Here is an 11,707-nt window from a genome sequence, read left to right as displayed (position 1 = left end):
AGGAGCACTGAATGGAAGGACTAAGTTGGTGCACCTCGGGGCCAGAACCAGCCAAGGAGGGAGAGTTTTTGCCATGTTGGTCCAGAGAAGTCAGGCGCTTGGTTGCCAAGGAACATCTGTGTTGGAATTTTATACGCAGGCCCAACAAAGCCAAATTCCTTAAAAGCAGCTTCTTTCTGACCAGATGGCTTCAGCAGCCTTGACAGAAGGGGGTGTGTGAGTGGAGGTGGGTGGCATTCTCAGTCTGGGCCTCCCTGTCTTTTTTTAGGACTTTGTCCCTTAGTGACTCTTCCCCAGTTAAATTGTAGTTCGTGCTTTTCTTAAGCGCTTAACTAGCAAGGAAAGAGCATGGGCTTTCCGCAAGGGTCTTCTGTTCACGACATCATTCAGGATCACTTAGGTGGCAGCATCGTGTGGTGACTCTCTCTTCCAAATATCCATGAGTGTGGAGTGATGGATATATCAACCCCATAAGTAATCCCCAGGCCTAATTGAAGCCAGAACTTCCCTTCTCTGAGCCCTGACCTGCAGCTACACAGTGCTGATCCAAAAGACTAGGCTTATTCAGTGACTGAAAATCTTCAATGTTAGCACTAAAACAGACTCTCCTTTTACACAGGAAGAAACGGACGCTCAGATTTGGGGGAGTGAATTGCTCAAGGACATCCGGATGGTGACTGGTAAGATGACAACTCTCTTTCTTGCCCAACGTCCATTTTTCTGGGAAATTAAAACCTGGTAAAGCGCTCTAAAATGTGAACAAAGGGAGAGAGGAAGCTATTCGGGGTGGGAGTCTTGGAAAACCCACAGAGGAGTGGTTCTGATCAAGGGGGTCCATCAGAACTGCAGGGGAGACTTGACAAAAGACCCCACCCCAACCAATGGAATTGGAATCTCTAGTTGGGATGTGCCGAGTACGTTTTGAGAACACTCCCTGGGTACTCCTGATGGGCTGTGCAGGTTAAAAACCATGGCGCTAGAGGAACAATTTCCCTTGAACAAACCAATATGGGTCCTATTTCTCAGGTTGCTCGTTTTGCAGTGATTGCTCATCTTCTAACAGAGATAGTATAGCAGCAAGGTTAAGAGCGTGTGCTCTGGAGCCCAACTGCTTCCCACTTCCACCATGTTCTTTGGGCAAATTTTATAACCATTTCTCTCCTCAGTTTGCTTATCTGTAAAATGGAACCAGTAATAATACCTACCTCAGAGGGTGGTCGTGAAAATGGAGGTAACATTTATAATACATGTATGCTGGGCATGTAGTAAGCCTTACCCTGATGCACTTTAGCTATGAGTAGTAGTAGATTTGACAGGATAGTTTCAAATCTGAGTGAGAAATGTCATTCTGGGAGCCTCTGGAACAGGAAGACTTCCCTCTAACAGAAGTGCATTGGTTATCCTCTTTGGAAATTCTTTTTAACTCAAAAGGAAAGGAGCGTTCATGCAAATTGTTTCAGGTTTACAGGTGCAGAGCGATCTGGAAATTAGCTTTGGCTAAAAATAAAACAGCTTGATCATTTCTGTTTCCAGCAATAGAGTGAATTGGATAGCCAGAACAATTTTCCCATCCAAAACAAAAGAAATACTGGATAAAGTATTTCTTTAAATCTTCACAAATGCATCTCTGAGCTGACAGGGAAATAAGATAATCCTCTCAGTTCCCAAACACACTGAAACCAAGAACTCTGGGAGGTAAATGAATCTTGAAAATGTGAGCAGGGAGCAAGTGGATTTGAAAAAGAACCAACCAAATATAACTCCCGAATATGAAAAATATAATAATTGAAATTAAAACCTCAAATGATGGCATAACCAGAAAATTAGATACAGTTAGAGAGAAATAATGAAGATGGATGCAATGACAGTATTGTGGATATAAATTTGAGAAGTTAAGAAATATGAAAAAAAGGCAAAAATTAGAGAGAGAGAACCAAATGAGAAGTTTGAGTTAGACATGGAGAGAGGATTTCATTCTAACAGATAATGGCTAAGAATTTTTTTTTTTTAAAGATTTTATTTATTTATTTGATAGAGAATGAGAGACAGAGAGCATGAGAGGGAGGAGGGTCAGAGGGAGAAGCAGACTCCCTGCCAAGCAGGGAGCCCGATGCGGGACTCGATCCCAGGACTCCAGGATCATGACCTGAGCCGAAGGCAGTTGCTTAACCAACTGAGCCACCCAGGCGCCCAATGGCTAAGAATTTTGGAGAACTCTTTGAGAAGACACTAATCTTCAACAAATCCAAAGGAGGATGAATAAAAGGAAGCACACTCCTAGACACAATAACTACAGAGTAAAGAAACAGAAGTGATGTTGAAAGCAGCCAGAGAGGAAAGATGGGTCTTCGACAAAAAGCATGGCAATTAGTGTTATTGCTGACTTCTCCCCACTGTAATGGAAGCCAGAGGGCATAATGTGCTGACAGAAAATAATAGTTAACAAAAATTCTATATCCAGCCAAATGATTGTTTCAAAACGGAGGGCAAAGTAAAGATGTTTAAAATAAAAGAAATAAAACAGATTATTTACCATCAGAAGGTCTCCACTAAATGAAATTCTACACAGTGTACTTCAGGTGGGAGAAAATGGTCCAAGAGGGATGATGGGAGATACGAGAAGGAATAGTGCACAAATATATTCTAAGTATGTGGATAAATATGAATACACCTTAACTCTATAAAATGATAATAATATCACTTTTCCAGGGTAAAAATATGTTAGAATTAAAACCTAAACACTGGATTGAGTGGGAGAATAAATGGAATTAAAAAAACATTTAAAGACCGTGAATTTTTCAGGAGGAGGTTAAAGACATTAATTTTAGAATTATGAAAAATGCATCTTAAAATTTTTAGGGCAACCACAAAAAGAAAAGATGCAGAGAAAGTAATTTCCAAAAAATAGAATTCAATAGGGGAAAAAACCATGAAATACAAATGAATAATTAAAAAACCTCAGTTCACAAGAAGTGGAGTGTGGGAAAACAGAAAAAGCGAGACAAATGTAAAACACATAACAGGATGGTAGAAATGAATTCAAATATATTAGTAATTATTATAAATACAACAGGACTAAACTCCCCAGTTAAAAGACAAAAATTGAATCAACAATGGCCAAATTATGGAAATAGCCCAAGTGTCCATCGACTGATGAATAGATAAAGAAGGGACGCCTGGGTGGCTCAGTCGGTTAAGCGGCTGCCTTCGGCTCAGGTCATGATCCCAGGGTCCTGGGATCGAGTCCCACATCGGGCTCCTTGCTCGGAGGGGAGCCTGCTTCTCCCTCTGCCTGCCTCTCCCCCTGCTTGTGTTCTGTCTCTCTGACAAATAAATAAATAAAATCTTAAAAAAAAAAAAAAGAATAGATAAAGAAGATGTGGTGTGTGTGTGTGTGTGTGTGTGTGTGTGTGTGTGTGTGTTTATATAGGAATATTACTCAGCCATCAAAAGAATGCAATCTTGCTACTTGCAATGACATGGTTGGAGCTAGGGTGTGTTATGCTCAGCGAAATAAGTCAGAGAAAGACAAATACCATATGATTTCACTCATATGTGAAATTTAAGAAACAAAACCGATGAACATAGAGGAAAGGAAAAAAAAAAAAAAGAGGGAGGCAAACCAGGGAAAAGATCCTTAACTATAGAGAACAAACTGGGGGTTGATGGGGGGGAGGTAGGCAAGGGAATGGGCTAGATGGGGGATGGGTATTGAGGAGGGCACTTGTGATGAGCACTGAGTGTTATATGTAAGTGATGAATCACTAAATTCTATTCTTGAAAGTAATATTACCCTGTATGTTAACTAACTGGAATTTAAATAAAAACTTGAAAAAAAAGACAAAAATTGATAACCTGGATAAAAAATAATATAATCTAGCATGTACTACTTACATGAGACACATTTTAAACATAAGGATGTAGATATATTGGAAGTTAAAGGAAGGAGAAAGATACAATAGGCAAATACTAATCAAAAGAAAGCTGGAAAAATATATTAGTATCAGAAAAAAAACAGACTTTAAGGCAAATAGCTTTATGAGTGATAAAGAGGTCACCACATGGCAGTAAAATGCTTTATTTCCCAAACACATAAAACAATTTCAAACTCATAAGACTGTCTATCATCTATCTATCTATCTATCTATCTATCTATCTATCTATCATTATCGATCTATTTATGCTCAAAATACATAAAGCAAACCAATGACAGCATGACAAGGGAAGCTAGACCAATCCATTGTGCTAGTAGAAGGTTTTATACATCTCTGTCAGTAATTCATAGATTCAGCAGATAAATATCAGGAAGGATATAGAAGATTTAAAGAACACATTAATAAGCTTGATAAAAGGGACGTATAGAGAACATTGTACTCTGCAGTTGGAAATTATTGCTTCTTTTTAAGCATAAATGGAATTTTCTATGAATAAATTTCAAATGTAATTAAGTTAGAAATCAATAACAAAAATTATAATGAGAAAAAAACTTATGTTTGGAAATGAAAAACATGCTTTAACAACTCATAGATCAAAGGAAGTATCATAATGGAAATTTAAAAATACATAGAAATGAATATGATGAAAATATTGTTTTGAAACTTTTGGAATGCAATTAAAGCAAACTAGGAATAGAAGAGATATTTGTTAATCTGAAAAAGGACCTCTTAAAAACCTACAACAAACATCATTATTAATAGTCGAAAGTTTAAATTCAAGTGATAAGATAGAAATGCTCACTTCCAATATTTCTATTCAACAATGTATTGGAGGTCATAGCTAGGACAATAAAACAAGAAAAAAAAATGAAAAGTTTAAGAATAGGAGAGGAAGGAACAAAACTGTTTTCAGATGTAGAAATTTCAAAATAATCTATATCTTCATTATTCGAGTTAAGGTTTTAGCAAGATGGCTGCACATACAAGTGATATAAAAATCAGTTGCAAAAAAAAATCAGTTGCATTTCTATATACCAAGGCAATTAGTTAGAAAAATATAATTTTGGAAGCTACTATTTACATTAGCAACAAAAAGTAGAAAGTGGTTAGAAGGACATTTATAAAAGAGATGTAAGTCTTTATAGATAAAACTCTAAAACTTTACCGAAAGACTTTAAATTAGCCCTAAAACCATGACCTACACCATTTTTACATTTTGGATAGGAAGACAATATTATAAAGATGTGAATTCCTCCCTTTGTGATTTACAGATTTAGTGAAATTCCAGTAGGAGTTTGTGGTTTTGTTTGTTTGGTAGAACATAACAAGCAGATTCTTAAATTTGTATAGAAGATCAAAAGGCCAAGGATAGTCCAAACAATGCTGAAGAAGCAGCAGAAGGTGGTGGGACTGTCCCTACTACAGATCCACACTTCTGATAAATCATTGCAAATTCAGCTATGTTCAACCTGAGAACTTTTTTTTCAGAAGATAACTTTAAGACAGTAAACAGAGGCTACAAGTAGAGAAGAAAGATTTACAATATATAACTACAAAGGGCTTTCAGGATATAGAACAACTCTTATGAAACAATAAGAACAAAGCAGGGGCGCCTGGGTGGCTCAGTCGGTTAGGCATTTGACTCTTGATTTCAGCTCAGGTCATGATCTCAGGGTCATGGGATGGAGCCTCGCATCAGGCTCCCCACTCAGTGAGGAGTCTGCTGGAGATTTTCTCTCTCCCTCTCCCTCTACTCCTTCCTACCGCTCTAGCTCTCTGTCTCTCTAAAATAAATAAATAAATCTTAAAAGAAGAAGAAGGAGGAAGAGGAAGAGAAGGAGAAGAAAACAAATGACTCAGTAGAATGGTGGGGAAGACACAAACGGGCATTTTATAGAAGGAGAGTCACATATGACTCATAATCGTATGAAAAGGTGCCCAAGCTCATTATCAACTAGGGAATTACACATTAAAACTACAATACAAAACCATTTTATACCACCAAATTAGCAAAAACAAGGTTAATGATTTATAGTTGGGCAGGGAGAGGTGAGGAAATCTATGAGCTGCTAGTGGGGGTATAAACTGGTACAAGCACTTTGGAAAGCAGGGTGGCATTACGGAATATGACCCGGTAAGGCTGACCACCCCCCGCTCCATGACCCAGCAACTCCACTCCTGCCTGAAGAAACAGGACGCACGTAACAAGACCATTCACAGCTGCTGTTCTTAGTGGCTCCAAACTGGAAACAACCTGAGTGCCCATTGACAGTAGAATGGATAGATGGTGGTGTCTGTGATTCGGGGTATAAAGCAATACCAGTAACACAGTGGTGGTAATGAATGAACCCCCTCACAGCTGCCCTCGGTTACATGAAAGAGACTTAGAAACATAAAACCAAGCATGAGGAGCAAATCACAGTTGAAAATCGTAACGGTATGACTGTATTGATATAAATGTCAAAAACAAAATTAATCTATTTTTAGAGGTTACATTCATGGGTGATAAGAAAAGGCAAGGGAGGCTGTTAGGACAAGAATCAGGCTAGGAAGGTTGGCTCCGCGGGGTGGACCTGGAGGAGGCTCATGGGGATTTTAAGGTTTGGTAAGGTTTTATTCCTCTTCCCGAAGGGCGAATACACAGGTGTTCATGTTCCTATTAGTTTCCAAACCGTACAGAAGCTTTTCCTACCTTTCCGTGTATGTGATATAGTTCATGATGAAAACAAAACAAAACAAAAGCCGTTGGGCGAATAAAACTGAGGCTGTCAGCTGAACAAAAATTGTGGGGCGATATAACGGAGGACCTCAGGCTCTAGAAGCAGGCACTGTGTCTCCCACAAGGCAACGCTGCCTCCCTGGGGTCTATTTTCCAGACAAGTCCTCTGTGACATCCTGTGGCTCCAGCCTGATCCTCCTCACCCTGGCCAGGAGAAGAAAGGGCCTTTTCTCTCACTCTCTTTCCCTGTGTGTTAATGAGATTGCTGGTCTGGGTCAACTGCTTTGTCCAAGGTCACACACAGCCACGGAAGGCTCCCAGTCCACCGTTCATTTCACCTATTATTATGCAGGGTTTTATTTTATCCTTCCCAGGAGGGCCTCAGAGAAGAGAATATTAAAAGGCTACAGTAATTAGCCTCACATTGTAACACCCTTGACTCCAGGTTACCTCCTTCAGCAGGGGAGGGGAAAGTTTCATTCTGCCCTTCGCAGAGGGGTCTGAGATTCTGGTTAGAAAGCAGGAGAGGATTTCCCAAAGATGCCCAAGGGTGTCTGGGGTTGATTTGGGTCGCTCTTGTTCCCAGTGGTCTTTGAACAGTAACTGTGGACCCTATGGAGGGCAAAACATTAGGTCCCCTCTGTGTGTGGGGGGGGCGGCGGGGGGTAGGTTGTGTGGGCAACTTGGAGTAGACTGGACAGATTTCCAGCATGAAATTGCTGATTCTATCCTGAAAATTTTACCTGCTTCTTGATGTCAGCCTCTGTCCGATCTGCACATTAGAGGGGCAGGTGAGCAGATGTGCATTTGGAGGCTCCTTCCGCTGCTTCTAGACTCTCTCCTTCTGTCTTTGCTGTTATTTTAAGGAAATGATCTTGTAACCCTTTCTTAAAAAAAAAGAATAGTCCCTTTCTGATCAAGCATGTGTAAAGTAAGAGGTATAAAATGTAAGTCCACCTGGATTCATAGTTACAGCAGTTTCTAGGTTTGGTTTCGATATTCTTTGACTTTAAAGGGCATCCTGTGGAATGCAGACTGTGGCAAATGAGTCTAAATGCCTCACAGTGTGCAGTAGTCAATTTGGTTAGGCTACCGTCCCTACTTATTCAATCAAACACTAAGCTAGATGTGGTTGTGACGGTATTCAGTAGATGTGATTAAAATCCATAATCAGTTTATTTTATTTTGTTTATTTATTTTTTTTAGAGGTGGGGAGGGGCAGAGGGAGAGAGAGAATCTTAAGCAGGCTCCATGCTGGGGCTCTACCTTAGAACCCCGAGATCATGACCTGAGCCGAAATCAAGAGCTGGACGCTTAACCAACTGACCCACCCAGGCGCCCCATAATCAGTTTACTTTAAATGAGGAAGATTATCCTAGACAATCTGGATGCGCCTGATTCAATCAGCTGAAGGATCTTAGAGCAGAGCTAAGGCTTCTCTGAAGTAGAAGAAATTCTGCCTGTGGATAGCAGCTCGGGCCCTGCCTGAGAGTTTCCAGCTTGCCCTTCCTCATGGGCTGCCCTATGGATTTTAGATTTACCTAGAGTTATGGGTTGAATTGTGCCCCCCAAAAGATATTGGAGTCTTCGCCCCAGTACCTGTTATGTGACCTTTCTTGGAAATAGGATCTTTGCAGATGATCAAGTTGAGATGCCTCGCTAGGGTGAGCCCTAATCCAATATGCTTGTGTCTTTATAAAGGAGGACATTTAGACACACAGACACACATAGAGGGATGATGATGTGCAGACTCAGGGAGAGGAGAGTCACCTGCAAGCCAAGGAACACCGTATGTGTATCCACCTCCATATCCTACTGTGGCTCTATTTCTTTGGCAGAACCCTGACTGATGCAAAATGATGATATAATAGCACTGGAGTGGGTAGGGACCAAAGGAGCTGACCTAAGTAACTCTGGAAAAAGTTGTCAGGCTAAAGGCAAGGGACGTGCACAGAAACACTGTACCCCACTTGGTCAAGTTGTTTCTCACAGGGGTGTAAGCGAGCAATTCTCAAACTGCTTTATCTGTAGACCAGGGTTGTACAAATAAGTAATGGATGGCAGATGCTGGGAGCTTAGTTTCTCATTGTCAGAGAGGGCAGTTACAGATAAGCAAGAAAGAAAAGCTAGAACAAACTCCGGGGTCTGGGATTAGTGTGGAAAGCTATCAAGATGAACTCATGTTTGGATAGATAGATAGATAGATAGACGGACACAGAAACAATTGTTGGGAAGTGTGTATACATGAGTTAGTGTACATACATGTATGTCCTTGCTCTGGTCACTGAGAGGACCCAGAAGCAATGACACGCTGGTAGCAGTGAGCACACCTAGCACCCAGATCTTGGTTTCTAATATCATTTTCCAATGAAAGAAACCAGGGCTCCTTGGAGAAATGACTAATTCTAAGATTAGGGCAAGAAATATACAAGATGAGTTTGAAGTGTCTTGTAGTACCAGAGAATAAGAAAGAGCTAAAGCAAAACAAATAATAAACCCAACCACATGGATTGGGCCGGGGGGGGGGGGGGGGGGGGGGGGGGGGGACGGGGCGAGGCAGGTACATCAAAGAGACACAGGAGTGAACCTAAAAGAGTACCCAGTGGCCAACACTGGAACAATTTAAACAACAAAATTAATAGTGGAGTTTTGCAGTATAACCCCAATTATTACATAGATATATTTGAGTCCATATTGATGTAAGTAAATGATTGAATAAATAAATAAATGAGGGAGAAAAGACAAATTTTCCTTACAGAAGAATTCCAGATAATATATGTAGATGTAGCTACTCCTCACTCTAGAATGTGGAGCTTAATCTCCTCCCCCCTCCCCAGGGTGGGTCAGGCTTATTGACTTGCTTCCAAAGAACAGAGTATAGAATGGGAAAAATGGTAACTTTATACAGTGGAGAAACCTGGCAAACAGCCCCTTAATCAGGTGATGAAGGGTAGCATCAGTGGCGATGTCATGTTGATATCCTGTGCCCCCTGACATGACGTGATGAGAAGAACATCTCATCTTTGTGGTCTTCTTTCCAAAAACTCGTAACTCCAGGCCAATCACAAGAAACACATCAACCAAACTCAAAATGAGAGACCTTCTAAAAAATGCCTGCCTGGTAATCCTCATAGACGTTAATGTCATAAAAACACAAGGAAAGACTGAGAAACTGTCAAAGACTAGAGGAGACTGGGGAGACAGGACAGTTAGATGCAATGGGATGCCCTAGATTTGATCCTGGAACAGAAAGAGTGAGAACACTGGTGAACCCCAAAGGAGCCTGGGGTTTCGCTAATAGTAATGTATTAATGTTGGTTTCTCAGTTGTGTGGATAGACCAAGGTGAGAAGAGACGTTAGTGGCAGGGAGGCTGGGGGACAAGTGTAGGGGAGTTCTCCGCGCTATCTTTGCAACTTTTCTGTAAATAAAACATTATTCCAAAATTAAATGTTTATTTTTAAAAGGCCATTTAGCTCCAACCTTACCAGCTGTGTGACCTCAGGTAAGTTATTTAATCTTTCAGTGGCTCAATCTTGTCTCTTGTAAACTGGAGATTGACACGACATCCTGCCCCTAGGTTGGTTGTAAGGATTAAATGAGTTAATACAAACTGCCTAGAGCAGCGCCTAGCACAAGGTAAGTCCTTAATAAATGTTGACTCTAATTATACTACTTTTGTTTTCTTCTATAGACCATTTATTCTCCATGACTGCTTGCTCAGTGTGTGATAATCCACCCTAGAGACCAGTATTTTTTTTTAAGTAGGCTCCTTGCCCAGCAGGGAGCCCAACACGGGGCTCAAACTCATGATCATGAGATCAAGACCTGAGCCGAGATCAGGAGTCCCATGCTCAATGGACTGAGCCACCCAGGTGCCCCTAGACCAGGATACTTTTAAGTGGGGTACAGCTGGGGTTGTGCAAGACTACCCATTGGAGAGTAAGAAGAAACAATAGAACTTCTGTTTATAGGCAGTATTTACTTCATCCTTTTATGTTTCCTATTTTTTGTGTATGTACTATCCTGTGTATCTTAATCCAGTATATCAGAATATAATTTGTAGATACATATATGAGGGAGGGGGTGCCCTCCACCTTTTTCACTGATAGGGTGAGTGATCAAACGGGCACGGGGAGCGTGCTGTGCTCCTGAGGCCGAGTACGCTCTTGCATTGCATCCCTATGACCTTCTTTGGGCTCAAAGACACAGCCACTTAGGCTAATTTTGCATTAAGCCCTAATGCCTAAGCCATTTAAATCTGCATGAAAATGATATTTTAGTCCAGAAAGCTGAAAGTGTTGAGGTTGATTCAGTATGTATTTGCTACCCAGTGTTCTTTCAGCCTGGATTATTTCAATTTGTTCCATTACTGGACAAAATCTCTCCACTTACTTTAAAGAATCTAAATTTTCCCTCTGGCTTCTACCAGGCCTTATTTATGACTTTACAAGAGTCTCTTCCAGTTATTTCAGGCACAGTCAGTTTTTGAATCTAAAGCTTTTTTGGATCTGGAGAGTGATACTTGATAGAATGATGCTTTGTGAGGCACAGAACAACATAACTGACTTCACTTTAAGTTTTGTAGGCATTCACTTATTCACAGTCATTTATTCACAATTATTCCTTCAAACGCTGGTTTAGTTTTAAAAACAAGCAAACAAAAATCCCCAGGTCTTAGAGACAGTCAGACTTAGATTTAAATCCTGCTGGATTTCAGGATCTGGGTTCAGATCCTATCATTAACCAGTTGTGTGTCCTTGGGCAATACTTTCTCTTTTCTTTTTGAACTCCTTCACATCCACTCCCTCATTGGAAGAACAGAATGTTTGCCTTGCAGGGCTGTGTAAAGAATAACTATGTTTTTTGGGAAGCAGTTGGCTCAGCCTCTGGGGCATGGTAGGCACTGAACACACAAATGGTTTTCCTATTATTGTTGTCATTTTATTGCTGTTGTGCCAACTACAAGAGTAGACCTAGGAAAACAAAGATGGCTAGGTATGGTCCTTGCCTGTGAGGAACACACACACACACACACACACACACACACACCT

The 11,707-nt window shown here is 40.7% G+C and overlaps 1 long non-coding RNA gene across 1 annotated transcript in view; it reads left to right on the top strand.

Annotated features, from left to right (window-relative positions):
* Positions 1 to 342: 342 nt before the first annotated feature.
* LOC116640380 overlaps positions 343 to 11,707 on the top strand; it is a 109,063-nt gene continuing 97,698 nt past the window's right edge. The window contains exon 1 of the long non-coding RNA XR_004301022.1: positions 343 to 680. This is a non-coding gene — a long non-coding RNA (uncharacterized LOC116640380). The remainder of the gene's footprint in view (positions 681 to 11,707) is intronic.

This window comes from Phoca vitulina, unplaced genomic scaffold (genome assembly GCF_004348235.1).
Source record: "Phoca vitulina isolate PV1807 unplaced genomic scaffold, GSC_HSeal_1.0 scaffold20, whole genome shotgun sequence".
Taxonomy (NCBI): Eukaryota; Metazoa; Chordata; class Mammalia; order Carnivora; family Phocidae; genus Phoca; species Phoca vitulina.
This window is presented reverse-complemented; position numbering and strand designations above follow the sequence as displayed.